Here is a 17,853-nt window from a genome sequence, read left to right as displayed (position 1 = left end):
ATCTAAAAAATAATTCTTACAGGATGGCTGGTTAGGCCACATGTGCAACCAATAATCCTGAGTGGATTTCTCCCAAGTGTCGTCGAACAGGCATTAGGCCTCTGTTTTGCCATATGCATGGGACACAACTCCTGTTTCATGAAGGCTTTACCAATATGGCAGCAAACCTGATGCTGCCACAGATGATATGGGACTTGCGCCCCAACGAGGGCCAATTTCTCTCCCATAGTCTTTCCATATTCATTGTATCAAAACCCTTCAGAATTTTAAAAACCTTTGTTGAATCTCTTCTTAACCTCTGCTCCAGTGGAAATAGTCCCAGAGTCTCAAACATCTCCTCATAACTATAGTTTCCCATCCCTGGCATTATCCTGCTGATGACATTTGATATGAATAATATTTAATACGAGCAAATTCAAAGCAATGCGATTGGTAAAGAAAATGAACAGCCACAAAATAAGCAACATTGTATTATTCTATAGGATATGACACAGGGGTGGGGAGGGGGGAAGATTTTGGAACACTGATTAATAGATCACTGAAGCCACAAAGAAAGCAAAGAGGATAGAAACATAGAAACATAGAAATTTACAGCGCAGAAGGAGGCGATTTTGGCCCATTGTGCCCACGCAGCCCTAAAGGTTACATATAAACCAATGAACAATGAGGGAAAGGCAAAGAGCATCCAGCCCAAACCAGTCCGCCTCACACAACTGCGACACCCCTTATACTGAAACATTCTACACTCCACCCCAACCGGAGCTATGCGATCTCCTGGGAGAGGCAAAAACCAGAAAAAACCCAGGCCAATTTAGGGAGAAAAAATCTGGGAAAATTCCTCTCCGACCCATCCAGGCGATTGAAACTAGTCCAGGAGATCACCCTGGCCGTATTCTATTCCCTGCAGTACTTACCATTATATCTGCGCCATCCAGCAAAAGGTCATCCAGTCTAATCCCAATTACCAGCTCTAGGTCCGTAAGCCTGCAGGTTACTGCACTTCAAATGGACATCCAACCATCTCTTAAAAGTGGTGAGGATTTCTGCATCCACCACTCTTCCAGGCAGTGAATTCCAGATCCCTACAAGCCTCTGCGTAAAGAAGTCCTCCCCTCAAATCCCCTCTAAAGCTTCCACCAACCACCTTAAAACTATGCTCCCTCATAATAGACCCCTCCACCAATGGTAATAGGCCCTTACTGTCCACTATGTCGGGTCCCTCAATATTTTGTACACCTCAATGAGGTCTCCTCTCAACCTCCTCTGTTCCAATGAGAACAAACCCAGCTTATTCAATCTGTCCTCATAACTAAGATTCTCCATTCCAGGCAGCATCCTAGTAAATCTCCTCTGCACCCTCTATAGTGCAATCACATCCTTCCTATAATATGGCGACCAGAACTGCACGCAGTAGTCCAGCTGTGGCCTAACCAAAGTATTATACAATTTAAGCATAACACCCCTGCTCTTATATTCTATGCCTCGGCCAATAAAGGCAAGCATTCCATATGCCTTCTTAACCACCTTATCCACCTGGCCTGCTACTTTCAGGGATCTGTGGACAAGCACTCCAAGGCCCCTTTGTTCATCTGCACTATTAAGTGGCCTACCGCTTAAAGTGTATACCCTTTCCTTATTAGCCCTCCCAAAGTGCATCACCTCACACTTCTCTGAATTAAATTCCATTTGCCACTGCTCTGCCCACCCGACCAATAGATTGATATCCTCCTGCAGCCCATGAGTTTCCTCTTCATTATCAACCACACAGCTAATTTTAGTTTCATCTGCAAACTTCTTAATCATACTCCCTATATTCAAATCTAAATCGTTGATATATACCACAAAAAGCAAGGGACCCAGTACTGAGCCCTGCGGAACCTCAATGGAAACACCCTTCCAGTCACAAAAACATCCATTAATCATTACGCTTTGCTTCCTACCTCCAAGCCAATTTTGGATCCAACTTGCCACTTTGCCCTGTATTCCATGGGCTTTAACCTTCATGACCGGTCTATCATGTGGGACCTTATCAAAAACCTTACTAAAGTCCATTTATACTACATCATATGTATTACCCTCAGCAACCCTCTCAAAAAATTCAATTAGGTTAGTCAAACATGATCTTCCCTTAACAAATCCGTGCTGACTGTCCCTGATTAATCCTTGCCTGTCCAAATGTCTTTCAGGATTTTTTCCAATAATTTTCCCACCACTGAGGTTCGGCTGACAGGCCTCTAATTACTCGGCCTATCCCTTTCTCCCTTCTTAAACAAGGGTACTACATTAGCAGTCCTCCAATCCTCCGGCACCATGCCCAGATCCAAAAAAGACTGGAAAATGATGGTCAGGGCCTCTGCTATTTCCTCTTTTACTTCGCTCAACAGCCTGGGATGCATTTCCTCCGGGCCTAGGGACTTATCTACTTTCAAAACTGCTAAACCCCTTAATACTTCCTTCCTCACTATATTTATTTCATCCAGAATATCACACTCCTCCTCGATAGCATATCTGCATTATCCCTTTCCTTTGTGAAAACAAATGCAAAGTATTCGTTAAGAACCCTACCAACATCTTCCGCCTCCACACAAAAATTACCCTCATGGTCTCTTATAGGCCCTACCCGCTTACCCTCTTACATTTAATATATTTATAGAACATCGTATGGTTTTCCTTAATTTTACTGGCCAAGAATTTCTCGTGCTCTCTCTTAGCATTCCTAATATCCTTTTTTAATTTTGCCTCTTAACTTTCTATATTCCTCTAAAGATTCTATAGTATTTAGCCATTGATATATGACATAAGCGTCCCTTTTTTTCTTAATCCTCCCCTGTAAGTCCCTAGACATACAGGGGGCTCTAGAATTAGAAAGGGCACATGTTTGGCCTGAGCCTTCCAGATCTCCTCCTTGAATGCCTCCCACTGTTCTGACACTGATTTACCCACGTAGCTGCTTCCAGTCTACCATGGCCAAATCACTCCTTAACTTAGCAAAATTAGCTTTTCCCCAATTCGGAACTTTTATTCCAGGCCTATCCTTGTCCTTATCCATAACCAACTTGAATCTGACTGAATTATGGTCATTGGCACTCAAGTGCTCTCCCACTAATACCCCTTTAACCTGCCCAGCTTTATTCTCCAAAACTAAATCCCAGACCACCCTCTCTCATGTTGGGCTTGCTACATACATACATACAGACTAAAAAAGTTCTCTTGAATGCACTTCAAGAATTCCGCACCCTCTGTACCCTTCACACTAAATTTGTCCCAATCAATATTTGGATAGTTAAAATCCCCTACTATTACTACCCTATGGTTTTTGGACTTCACAGCAATTTGCCTACATATTTGCTCCTCCATCTCTTTGAACTGCAATACTTTGGCTATAAAGTTCAGGAAATGATTTGAGTTTGAGTAGAGTGCTGGTCCAACCCCACTTAGAGTACCTTGCACAATTCTGGTCACCATATTATGAGGATGGCATCCAGGCATTGAAGAGTGTGCAGCAAAGGTCAATTCAAATGATAGCTGTGATTAGACACTTGAGTTGTAGGCTATTCAGCCCCTCAAGCCTGCTCCACCATTCAGTAAGATCATGACTGATCTTCGACCTCAACTTCACTTTCCCGTCCGATCCCCTAAGCTTTTCCAGTCCTGTGCATTCCTATGTTTCTAACAACAACTTGCATTTATATAGTGCCTTTAATGTAGAAAAACTGCCCAAAGAACCTAGCCGAGGAGCAAAGGAGTGGGGCAGAAATTTTATAGGAGTGTTAGGAGAGATGACCGAATGATGGAAATTCTTTGGAGGGAAGAGGAAGCAACTTTTTAAACTTAAGGGCAGAAAATCAATAACCTTGGATTTGCTACATAGATTATAAAGGGGAAATCCAGCTGAGACATTAAGTTTACAAAGCATTGGAATGTAGTATAAATAACATAATGACTATATAGGGCCCAAGTTTCCCCAGGAGTTATTCCGTTTTTTTTTGGAGCAACTTAATTTTTCTGGAGTATCTTAAAAGTTACAATTCTGCACATTTAATTTGCTCCAGTGTAAGTGAGTTAGTTAGGATGTTTTTAGTTTAGTTTAGTTTTGCTCAAAATGGGGCGTTACCAGCCACCTATGCCTGTTTTGGCCATTTTAGCCAGTTTGGCCAGCTTATAGTTGCTCCAAACTGACTTTGGCCAGCGTATGTGTCCACACAGAAAAACCTTACGGAGAGTTAAGAAATGAGCGCAGGTAGACAGAGATTGGCGGGGTGGGGGAGGGAAACACAGAGGGCCTTGCAAAGCATTAAACCCCTTCACAACAACTAATACAGATCTTGTACTGTAACTTTTGCATAATTTGCACATTCCACTATATAAAGCTTCATATAAATGATATTAAAAAGTGCATATTTTATCAAAAGTTGAATTTTGATGGTACTGACTGCCTTTCTTACTGCTCTTAGCAGTCTAGGGACAACTTTTCTAATTCAAGCAGCTTGTTCTTTTTCTAAATCATTTAACGAAACTCTCCTCCTTCCCACCACCCCCCACACTCAAAACTCTTCCTCCCCCCGCAATCAAAAGTCCCTCCGCACCAACCTGTTTCTTGTAGCCCTCAGAGTGCTTTGAGTCTTGAACTCGATTTATAAAGTCCAAAAGAGTTATTGTCTTTAGGCATTAATGCTTTGAAATTTCTTGACATAGATGTGATCAGTGACACAAACCTGTAGCTTCATCCCCCGAGTATCGTGTCTCGAAGAATTCCGCCGCAAACGTGCTGTATGATTCCTGGTGCTGATCTAGTGGCCCGGAATCGAGCCGCGCCCGTCATGTATTTCACCATCTTGCAATGACAATAGTTATGTAACTGTAACTCATGCATACTGTACCTGTACCCTTGAAATGCACACCCTGACCACAGGGGGTGAGCTTGCAGGAGACACTCCTCACCTGGGTTTCCAGGTATAAAAGGAGAGGTCCCACCCAGGGTCAGCACTCTTTGGTCCTGGGAATAAAGTGAAGGTCACAGAGTGACTGTGTCTGATATATACATGACTCATGTGAGTTTGTAACAAGGTGCAGAGACACCACATCTGGCGACGAGAAACGGGAATCACCGAATCACAAGGATGTCCACCGGTGGCACAGAGGAGCACTACTGTGTGGGTGAGGACTGGAACGACTTTGTGGAAAGACTCCAGCAGAGCTTTGTCACAAAGGACTGGCTGAAAGAGGCAGCGGCTGAAAAGCAGAGGACGCATCTACTGATCAGCTGTGGTTCACAGACGTATGCGTTGATGAAAGACTTGCTCGCATCCCAAAAGCCAGCGGACAAGTCCTTCGAAGAGCTCAGCCAGCTGATCAGTGAGCATCTCAAGCCGGCAAGTAGCGTACACATGGCCCGGCACCGGTTCTACTCTCACCGGCGTCGGGAGGGTCAAAACGTCTCGTGGCAGAACTGCGGCGTTTGGCCAGTCTTTATAAGTTCTCTGATGCCTGCAGGGAGGGAGATGTTAAGGGACTTTTTCATCGAGGGCATTGATCATGCCGGCATTTTCAGGAAGCTTATAAAGACCAAGGACCTGACTTTAGAAGGGGCGGCGTTGATAGCTCAGACCTTTATGGCAGGAGAAGAGGAGACCAAGCTAATTTACACATGCAGCCCTGGTTTTAACGTTGCAATGAACCAGGGAGTTAATGTTGTAAAAGTGATACAGAACCCGGCAGGCAAGGGCAATTCGACACCACCCAGGTAGCAACAAGCTCCAGGGTGGGCCAGGAGGAGGGACAATGGAAAGGGGATCGGCAATTCACGCCATCACGAGGAACAATGCATCCCGTGTTGGACCATTAACACCCCACATCAGAGAGCTTAGAAACAGCCAAACGGGCCATCAGAGAGGAATGCCTGGGATAGTCCTTTTGTTAACAGCAATCTCAGCTGGGGGTAGACACACTGAAAAAAGCTGCAGGTTCCAGCTTTATACCTGTAGGATTTGTAATGTCAGTGGACACTTGGCCAGGATGTGCAAAAAGGCAGTAGCGAGGCTACACTGCGAGACAGAGGAACCAGACGAGGGGTCTGCAATGCAGGATGAGGCCTGGGGAACAATCATGGATGCTGAAGTTCAGAGAGTTCATGTGGCTGACGTCCACAGCTCATATACTAAAACGCCACCTATGATGATGAAAGTCTTACTGAATGGCATCCCGGTGCACATGGAGCTGGATACGGGAGCTAGCCAGTCACTCATGAGCGCCCAACAATTTGAGAGACTAGGCCATATAGAGCTAGCAGGCCCAAACTAGAACGCATTGAGACGCAGCTACGTACGTACACCAAAGAGATCATCCCAGTGCTGGGCAGTGCAAAGTTGGTGGTAACGCATAATGGATTACAGAACCGGCTGCCACTCTGGATTGTTCCGGGAAATGGCCCCGCGCTTTTGGGGAGGAGTTGGCTAGCTGAGATGAATTGGAAATGGGGGGGATGTGCACGCCATTTCATCCGTGGAGCGAAGTTCATGCTCGCAGGTATTTCAAAAATTCGAGTCACTCTTTCAACCCGGTGTCGGAACATTCAAGAACACTAAAGTAGTGATACACATCACTCCGGACGCCAGACCAGTGCACCACAAAGCCAGAGCGGTGCCGTATGTGATGCATGAGAAAATTGAAAGTGAACTGGACAGGCTGCTCAAAGAGGGCATAATTTTAGCCGTTGAATTCAGTGACTAGGCAAGTCCCATCGTTCCCGTCCTCAAAGCAGATGGCTTGGTTAGGATTTGTGGCGACTACAAAGCCACCATCAACCGAGTGTCACTGCAAGACCAATACCTGCTCCAGAGAGTGGAGGACCTCTTTGCCACGCTGGCAGGTGGAAAGCTGTTCACGAAGCTGGACCTCACTTCGGCCTACGTGACTCAGGAATTGGCGGAAGATTCCAAGCTTCTGACCACCATCACGACGCACAAAAGATTATTTGTCTACAACAGGTGCCCGTTTGGCATTCATTCGGCAGCGGCTATCTTTCAACGAAACATGGAAAGCTTGCTCAAGTCCATCCCTGGAATGGTCTTATTCCAAGACGACATCCTTATAACGGGTCGAGACACCGAGGAACACCTCTGCAACCTGGAGGAGGTGCTACTCCGATTGGATCGGGTAGGCTTGTAGCTGAAAAAGGCCAAGTGCGTGTTTTTGGCCCCAGAGGTCGAGTTCCTGGGCAGGAGTGTTGCCGCAGACGGGATCCAGCCCACTGAATCAAAAACTGAGGTGATTCACCGGGCGCCCAGGCCCGGTAACACGTTAGAGTTGCGATCATTCCTGGGACCTTTGAACTATTTTGGGAAATTTCTGTTGAACTTAAGCACATTGTTGGAGCCATTACACATGCTCCTACGTAAACGGTGTGAATGGTTTTGGGGGGATTGTCAAGAACGGGCTTTCAATAAGGCGAGGAACCTGCTGTCTTCCAACAAACTGTTGACTTTGTATGACCTCTGTAAAAAACTGGTTTCAAATGCGATGCGTCATCCTACGGGGTTGGGTGTGTGTTGCAGCAGGGTAACGACGACAGCCGACTCTAACCGGTGGCTTATGCCTCCAGGTCACTCTCCCAGGCAGAGTGTGGATACGGCATGGTCGAGAAGGAGGCACTCGCGTGCGTGTATGGTGTGAAAAAGATGCACCAGTACCATTTTGGTAGACAGTTTGAGCTAGAGACGGACCACAAGCCGTTAACATCCCTGTTGTCTGACAGCAAGGCTGTGAACGCTAATGCGTCAGCTCGCATACAGCGATGGGCCCTCACGCTGGCTGCGTATGACTACACCATACGGCACCGGCCAGGCACCGAAAATTGCACTTATGCACTCAGCAGGCTCCTACTGGCCACCACCAAGGGGGCATCGGAGCAGAGCGCCAAGATGGTCATGGCCGTTGAGGCTTTTGACACTGCGAGCTCCCTCATCACAGCCCGACAGATCAAACTCTGGGCCAACAGGGACCCCCTCCTATCCATGATAAAGAAATGTGTCCTGACTGAGAATTGGGCGCCCGCACACAGGGCGTGCCCCGAGGAAGTCAGGCCGTTTCAGAGACGGATGGATGAACTTTCCATCCAAGCCGACTGTCTGTTATGGGGCTGGGTAGTCATTCCCCAGAAAGGAAGGGAAGCGTTCATCAGGGAACTCCACAGTGAGCACCCTGGCATCGTGTTAATGAAGGTTATTGCCCGGTCACATGTATGGTGGCCGGGTATTGACTCAGACCTGGAACACTGGGTTCACAGATGCATGACGTGTGCCCAGCTGGGCAATGCCCCCAGGGAGGCTCCACTCAGCCCGTGGCCCTGGCCCACCAGGCCATGGTCACGTATTCACGTAGACTATGCTGGCCAGTTCATGGGGAAAATGCTCCTAATCGTTGTCAATACATACTCGAAGTGGATCGAGTGCATCATATTGAACTTGTGCACGACATCCATCACTGTGGAGAGTCTGCGTATGGTTTTCGTGACCCACGGCTTGCCGGACATCCTGGTCAGCGACAATGGCCCATGTTTACCAGCCATGAATTCCAGGAGTTTATGTCGGGCAATGGGATCAAGCACGTCCGGACAGCGCCGTTCAAGCCGGCTTCCAATGGCCAGGCGGAACAGGCGGTCCAAGTCACAAAACAGGGCATGCTACGCATCCAAGGACCCTACCTTCAGTACCGCCTATCGCGCCTCCTGCTGGCCTACAGGTCCCGCCCGCACTCGTTCACGGGAGTCCCGCCAGCGGAACTCCTCATGAAACGCACACTCAAGACGCAGCTGTCCCTCATTTACCCAGCCCTGGCAGACATTGTTGGGGGCAAGCGCCAGTCCCAAACCGAGCTCCACGATCGAGGCTCAAGGGGGAGGTGTATAGAAATAGATGACCCGATATTTGTTCTTAACCATGCTTTGGGACCCAAATGGCTTGAGGGCACCGTAATTGGCAAAGAAGGAAACAGGGTCATGGTGGTCAGACTAAACAATGGGCAGATATGCTGCAAACACTTGGACCAAGTAAAGGCAAGGTTCAGCATAGACACGGAGGAACCGGAAGAAGAGCATGATGAGATAGCACCCACACCACTGCCAGCGTACGAGCAACAAAGACAGCCCTCAGCATGTGCAGTCCCTGCGGCCACCCCGGATAGGCCGGAATCACCTCAAGTGACAGAGACGCGTGCTGAGGCTCATCCACCAGAGCCACAACTGCAGCGCTCCACGAGAGAGCGTCGACCACCCGATAGACTTAACCTCTGAAACTAAAAGACTTAAGGGGGGAGGTGATGTCATGTATTTCACTATCTTGCAATGACAATAGTTATGTAACTGTAACTCATGCACACTGTACCTGTACCCTTGAATGAACACCCTGACCACAGCGGGTGAGCTTGCGGGAGAACTCCTCACCTGGGTTTCCAGGTATAAAAGGGAAGTCCCACCCAGGGTCAGCACTCTTTGGTCCTGGGAATAAAGTGAAGGTCACAGAGTGACCGTGTCTGATATATACATGACTCGTGTGAGTTTGTAACAAGGTGCAGAGACACTACACCACCCACCCGGGCTCTTCCAGCTCCTGCTCCTGCTCCCCCAGGCTCTTCCAGCTCCAGCTCCTGCTCCTGCTTCCTCGGGCTCCTCCAGCTCCTGATCCTGCTCCTGCTCCCCGGCAAGCTTCCCTCGGCATACACCGTGCACACACTGAACTAGAGTCTAAGTGAGCGCAAGAAGGCAGCGGCCGGCCTGTGCGGCAGGCCACTCGGCCTGGGATAGGGGCAGCGAACATCGGGTCTTCCCTTCAGCCAGGGACAGGGACAGCGAGTATCGGGATGCACTGGAAGGGCGAGGAGCTACTGCGCTTGTGCGCAGACTCCACTGCGCATGCGCACAGCTTCCGGCACTGTTTTTGGCGCAGGGCTGTAGCTCCGCCCCCCACTGTGATTGCTATGCTGCGCTAGACCCGAGGGCGGTCCACAGAGTGGGGAGAATCAGCAGTTACATTTTCAGTGCCGTTTTTGGAGTCGGTAAGTGGGCTGGAAAAAGAGGGTGGAGAAACTTGGGGCCTATGTAAGGAACTTTGAAGTGGGATGTGAGCATGCCAATTGAAGGAAAGCTCCAAAACAAGGGCAAGTTTGGAAGATCTGAATGTATTCCTAAGGTGACATGTTGATGCTGTGTGTTAGTCAGTATCGTTTCACCTTCGTATGCATCAGCCATGGCTCAGTGGCTAGCACTCTCGCCTCTGAGTCAGAAGGTTGTGTGCACAAAATCTTGGCTGACACTCCAGTGACAAATAGACAACATTAGCGTCCTCGAACAGGCCAACATCCCCAGCATTGAAGCACTGACCACACTTGATCAGCTCCGCTGGGCAGGCCACATTGTCCGCATGCCAGACGCGAGACTCTCAAAGCAAGCGCTCTACTCGGAGCTCCTTCATGGCAAACGAGCCAAAGGTGGACAGAGGAAACATTACAAGGACACCCTCAAAGTCTCCCTGATAAAGTGCAACATCCCCACTGACACCTGGGAGTCCCTGGCCAAAGACCGCCCTAAGTGGAAGAAGTGCATCGGGAGGGCACTGAGCACCTCGAGTCTCATAGCTGAGAGCATGCAGAAATCAAGCGCCGGCAATGGAAAGATCGTGTGGCAAATCTGTCCCATCCTCCCTTACCCTCAACGACTATCTGTCCCATCTGTGACAGGGACTGTGGCTTTCGTATTGGACTGTTCAGCCATCCAAGAACTCATTTTAAGAGTGGAAGTAAGTCTTCCTCGATTCCGAGGGACTGACTATGATAATGAGTACTGAGGGAGTGCTGCACTGTTAAAGATGCCATGAATCAGATGAGGCATTAAACCAAGGCCCCATCTGCCCTCTCAGGTGAAGGTAAAGGATCCTATGATACTATTTGAAGAACAGCAAGGCAGTTCTCCCTGGTGTCCTGGTCACTATTTATCCCTTAACATCTAAAAGCAGATTATCTGATCATTATCACATTTCTGTTTGTGGGAGCTTGCTGTGCACAAATTGGCTGCCACGTTTCCTACATTAAAACAGTCACTTCACTTCAAAAATGTTTATTTGGCTCTAAAGTGCTTTGGGATGTCCTAAGGTTATTTTTATTTTTCAAATCTAGTCTATAGCAATAGCAAATCTTACTCAGAACAAGTTGCAAACATTCCTCAAAGGTTCCCATGAGAGCTGGTGCCTGAAGAAGAAAATTCATATTGCTGCTGAACAGATGCTGTTCTGAGGTTGGGGGTAACCCATTTTTTCAGGATGGGAGCTGTGGTGTATGTAGCACACAAATCACTGACTCCACACGGTCTGGTGTAAGTCTAACTGCTGTGACCTTCGTCCTTTATTGTTCAGCTCCAGAGTGCCTCCCAGGTGTGGTGGTCAGCCTTATATAGTCCTTATTACAGGTACTACCAGGGTTTCCCACCGCAGCGCCCTCTGTGGTGTGGCATAGTACTTACATTACATTTAAGGTACTGGGACGATACACACATCATTACATAACATCACCTTCCCCCCCCCCCCCCCCACACCTGGGCGCAGGACAACGATACACACATCATTACATAACAGGAGCTTTACTACGCAATACGTTTCCTGGGAGCACTTGATGCTGACACTGGATGAAAAGAATGGGAAAGTGCTGCAGTCTCCAGCATTGACCTCGCTTACCTTGGAAAATACAAACCAGTCACCAAAAAAAAATATCAATTTATAGAGGAAGTCCTCCCGCCGGATAACTCTGCTGCAAAAAAACATGATTGCTATTGAGCTCTGGTGTCCTGGGATCGAATTGCTGAAAGCATTATGTTCTTCTAACACCCTTTCAGAATTGTCATTTTTTTTAGATGACATGCCCAGGAACTTATCCTGTTGAGTCATGAAGTTGAAAAAGCAATTTGCACAATTTGAAACAGATTCTAAGCTGTAAAAGAACCCAAGACATGCAAAATCTTGAGCGCACGCAGATATTCAAAGTGCTTGTTGTGACTGATGCACAGCGGGATGATTCCACACTGCTGGATGGAAACCAGCCCTTAATATTAGAAGAGGACAAAAGACTTCAATAGATTGAAGACGCGGATAATGACATTCAATCTTCTGCATCGCTCTTCAATCTCATGCAATTCAGTCAGAATGCTGCACAGCCCACCCTCCCCCATCAAGTGGTAACAGAAACTTTTGGAAGGCCGTCTGAAATAGAGTAGCAACCACTCATTCTTTCGCAGCTGGCCGGCAGATGCAATTTACAAGATAATCAAAATGTCACCACATTTAGTACACTGATGCTTCATGTCTGACCATTGTGTTATATGATTTGTCTTCTAAAAGGTGACTGTCAGAATACTGTAAATATTCTGGTGCTGGACTAGCGATGCATGACTTGTGAGTTCATAATGCCATTCTGGCAAGTTGTGTAATTGAATTCAATAAATCTGGTAAATTGTGGGCAAGCACTAGAAAAATGATGGCTTGTTGTAAAAAGCCAACTAGCTTACTAATTGTTGTGTATGCAATAACTCAATAGACTGAATACTGTAAACTCTGAACAGGTACAAACCTGGCTCTATATTAGGGTCCAAAGTGATTACATTACAAGATGGCTGACCTTTTATACCTAGGCCGCTCACATGTGCACACAGCCCAATGACCTCTGACAGTAGCGCCACTTGGTAGCTAGTAAATCCAAGCATACATACATGACACTAATGCTCTTCAGGGAACGGAACTTGCCTATATGCAGCGAGGAACTTATCCTACAGCAGTTGGTAGCACACTCGCTGTGGAGTCAGAACATTGTGGATTCAAGTCCCACTCCAGGAACTTGAACACATAAATCTAGGCTGACACTCCTGTGGAGTACTGAGGGAGTGCTGCATTGTGGGAGGTGCCATCTTTCGGATGAGATTTTAAACCGAGGCCCCGTCTGCTCTCTCATGTGAACGTAAAAAATCCCATGGCACTATTTCAAAGAGCAGGGGAGTTATCCCAAGTGTCCTGGCCAATATTTATCCCTTAATCAACAGAACAAAAACAGATTATCTGGTCATTATCACATTGCTGTTTGTAGGAGTTTGCTGTGCGCAAATTGGCTGCTGGGTTTCCCACATTACAACAGTGACTTCATTGGATGTAAAGCGTTTTAAAACATCCGGTGGTCATGAAAGGTGCTATAGAAATGCAAGTCTTTCTCTCTTACATGTAATTATCGTCTCGACAACCACCAGACCTCTAGCTGCCCTCCAACCTCCGGGCCTCATGCTGCCCTCAAAAGTTTGTCACCATCCTCCACCCACTCCATGATGACATGCAGGCCGTGATCCTGATCTGCAGATCCACCACAGACCCGTTCCACGTTTGGATCGGGGTCAAGCAAGGCTGTGTCATTGCACCAAAGTTCTTCTCTATCTTCCTTGCTGCAATGCTCCATCTCACCCTCAGCAAGCTCGTCGCTGGAGTGAAGTTAAATTACAGGACAATCAGGAATCTGTTCAACCTCCGCCACCTCCAGGCCAGATCTAAGGTCGTCCCATCCTCCGTCATCAAATTACAGTACGCAGACGACGCTTGCGTCTACGCACACTCGGAGGCTGAACTCCAAGCCATCGTCAACAACTTCACTGAGGTATATGAAAGCATGGGCATTACACTAAACATCCATAAGACAAAGGTTCTCTACCAACCTATCCCTGCCACACAGCAATGCCCCCCGGTTATCAAAATCCATAACGAGGCCTTGGAAAATGTGGATCATTTTCCATACCTCGGGAGCCTACTGTCAGCAAGGGCAGACATCGACTTCAGTGTGCCAGCGCAGCCTTCGGTCACCTGAGGAAGAGAGAGTGTTTGAAGACCAGACCTCAAACCCCCGGCACCAAGATCATGGTCTACAGAGCAGTAGTGACACCCACCCTCCTATATGGCTCAGAGACATGGACTATGTACAGCAGGCACCTCAAACACTGGAGAAGTATCACTAATGTTGCCTCTGCAAGATCCTGCAAACCCTTTGGAAGGATCGGGGCACCAACATCAGTGTTCTCGCTCAGGCCAACATCCCCAGTATCGAAGCATTGACCACGCTCGATCAGCTCTGCTGGACAGGCCACATTGTCCGCATGCCTGATACTAGACTCCCAAAACAAGCGCTCGGAGCTTCGACATGGCAAGCGAGCCCCAGGTGGGCAGAGGGAATGCTTCAAGGACACCCTCAAAGCCTCCTTGAAAAAGTGCAACATCCCATCGACACCTGGGAATCCCTGGCACAAGACCGCTCAAAGTGGAGGAAAAGCCTCCGGGAAGGCGGTGAACGCCTAGAGCCTCTTCGCTGAGAGCAAGCTGAAGCCAAGCGTCGACAGCAGAAGGAGCGTGCGGCAATCTAGGTACTCCAATCTCCCGTTCCTCCAATGTCCATCTGCCCCACCTGTAACAGAGAATGTAGGTCATGCACTGGACTCTTCAGTCAGCTGAGAACTCATTTTTAGTGTGGAAGCAAGTCATCCTCGACTCTGAGGGACAGCTTAAGAGAAGAGAAGATTATCGTCGAATACTACGTGTTGACTTTTAAATCCTGTTGAAAATGGCCCATCAATTCCCTTGGTTGCACAAACAATGGCTACAAGGGATAGGCAATAAAGGTGGCCTTGCAGATAAAGGAAAACAGCCTGTCCATCAGCTCTTTATCTATTAGGGGCAGCACTGCGATACGTGTTCGCATTAGATCCGTGCGGCAGAGCTGGTCTCCAGTAGTCTTGGTTAATCCTTGCCACTGGACCAAGACCTAGCTCTGTCAAGGAACCAATATGTCGAGGGACCAACTAGAGAGCAGGCCATCCTAGATTGGGTTTTGTGCAAAGAGAGAGGATTAATTAGCAATCTTGTTGTGTGTGGTCCCTTGGGGAAGAGTGACCATAATATGGTAGAATTCTTCATTAAGATGGAGAGTGACACAGTTAATTCAGAGACTAGGGTCCTGAACTTAAAGAAAGGTAACATCGATGGTATGAGACGTGAATTGGCTAGGATAGACTGGTGAATGATACTTAAAGGGTTGACGGTGGATAGGCAATGGCAGACATTTAAAGATCACATGGATGAACTTCAACAATTGTACATCCATGTCTGGCGTAAAAATAAAATGGGGAAGATGGCTCAACCATGGCTAACAAGGGAAATTAAGGATAGTGTTAAATCCAAGGAAGAGGCATATAAATTGGCCAGAAAAAGCAGCAAACCTGAGGACTGGGAGAAATTTAGAATTCAGCAGAGGAGGACAAAGGGTTTAATTGGGAGGGGGAAAATAGAGTATGAGAGTAAGCTTGCAGGGAACACAAAAACTGACTGCAAAAGCTTCGATAGATATGTGAAGAGAAAACAATTAGTGAAGACAAATGTAGGTCCCTTGCAGTCAGAATCAGGTGAATTTAATGGGGAACAAAGAAATGGCAGATCAATTGAACAAATACTTTGGTTCTGTCTTCACTAAGGAAGACACAAATAACCTTCTGGAAATACTAGGGGAACGTGGGTCCAGCGAGAAGGAGGAACTGAAGGAAATCCTTATTAGTCAGGAAATTGTGTTAGGGAAATTGATGGGATTGAAGGCCGATAAATCTCCAGGGCCTGATAGTCTGCATCCCAGAGTACTTAAGGAAGTGGCCCTAGAAATAGTGGACGCATTGGTGGTCATTTTCCAACATTCTATAGATTCTGGATCAGTTCCTATGGATTGGAGGGGAGCTAATGTAACCCCACTTTTTAAGAAAGGAGGGAGAGAGAAAAGAGAGAATTATAGACCGGTTAGCCTGACATCGGTAGCGGTGAAAATGTTGGAATCAATTATTAAAGACGTAATAGCAGCGCATTTGGAAAGCAGTGACAGGATCGGTCCAATTCAGCATGGATTTATGAAACGGAAATCATGCTTGACATATCTTCTAGAATTTTTTGTGGATGTAACCAGTAGAGTGGACAAGGGAGAACCAGTGGATGTGGTGCATTTGACAAGGTCCCACACAAGAGATTCGTGTGCAAAATGAAAGCACATGGTATTGGGGTAATGTATTGACGTGGATAGAGAACTGGTTGGCAGACAGGAAGCAAAGAGTAGGAATAAATGGGTCCTTTTCAGAATGGCAGGCAGTGACTAATGCAAGGTTCAGTGCTGGGACACCAGCTATTTACAATATACATTAACGATTTGACACTAAGCTGGGTGGCAGTGTGAGCTGTGAGGAGGATGCTAAGAGGCTGCAGGGTGACTTGGACAGGTTAGGAGAGTGGGCAAATGCATGGAAAATGCAGTATAATGAGGATAAATGTGAGGTTATCTACTTTGGTGGCAAAAACAGGGAGGCAGAATATTATCTGAATGGTGACAGATTAGGAAAAGGGAAGGTGCAACGAGACCTGGGTGTCATGGTACATTAGTCATTGAAATTTGACATGCAGGTACAGCAGGCGGCAAATGGCATATTGGCCTTCATGGTGAGAGGATTTGTGTATCGAAGCAGCGAGGTCTTGCTGCAGTTGAACAGGGCTCTGTGATGCCACACCTGGAATATTGTGTTCAATTTTGGTCTCCTAATATGAGGAAGGATATTCTTGCTATTGAGGGAGTGCAGTGAAGGTTCACCAGACTGATTCCCAGGATGGCAGGACTGACATATGAAGAAAGACTGGATCGACTCGGCTTTTATTCACTGGAATTTAGAAGAATGAGAGGGGATCTCATAGAAACGTTTAAAATTCTGACAGGATTAACAGGTTAGATGCAGGAAGAATGTTCCTGATGTTGGGGATGTGCAGAACCAGGGGTCACAATCTAAGGATAAGGGGTAAGCCATTTGGGACTGAGATGAGGAGAAACTTCTTCACTCAGAAAATTGTGAACCTGTGGAATTCTCTCCCACAGAAAATTGTTGAGGCCAGTTCATTAGATATATTCAAAAGGGAGTTTGATGTAACCCTTACGGCTAAAGGGATCAAGGGGTATGACGAGAAAGCAGGAATGGGGTACTGAAGTTGCATGATCAACCATGATCATATTGAATGGTGGTGCAGGCTCAAAGTGCCGAATAGCCTACTCCTGCACCTATTTTCTATGTTTCTATCTGTGGTGGCTGGGGTGCAACAGCCACCACACGTTAAAAAAATCCAAGCACAGGCTTCTTCCTCCCTTCAAGATGTAGTTCAGGATCCGGAATATTAGGTCCTTCATTGAAACACCTGTGAACTCATCCCTTTTCGGAATGGAAACAAGTCATCCTCGTTTTGAGGGACTGCCTATGATGATGATCTGTTTTTAAGAGGGGTAAAAGCCATTTGCACAACAAGCTGACAAAAGTCAAAACAATTCTCAAAATGTCAAAAAAATGTTTCTCTGATTGTTTAATTCACAAAGCTGAAGATATAAGTTACTCGTGGTTTGAGACCACAAGCTATAGAATCGGCAAGAGCTGAGTTTCAGTGTAGTTCGAAATCGCACTCTGTATACAAGGAGAGAGCTCGGGCCACACATCTGAAACCACATCACCTCCTAAATCTTTAACGTTTTGAAAAAAAAGACTGGTGAATTCAGAAAGTGTCCAGGAGATCCGCAGACTTTCTAAGCACTTTTAAAACCCAGCTTCAAGCTGCATCAATGCAAGTCAGCGATGTGTCACACCAATTGGTTTCAGTGTGTTGCAAAGATAGATCGGGACCTGACTCTGGAGTGGTGCGGACACTTTAGTGCTGACACGTAGCGTCACATGGAAGAAACTAATCAACTACAGTGATTTCTTGAGTGATTGGGCACAAGCTG

The sequence above is a fragment of the Pristiophorus japonicus genome, chromosome 7 (assembly GCF_044704955.1).
Source record: "Pristiophorus japonicus isolate sPriJap1 chromosome 7, sPriJap1.hap1, whole genome shotgun sequence".
Classification (NCBI taxonomy): domain Eukaryota; kingdom Metazoa; phylum Chordata; class Chondrichthyes; family Pristiophoridae; genus Pristiophorus; species Pristiophorus japonicus.
Note: the sequence above shows the minus strand (reverse complement) of the source record.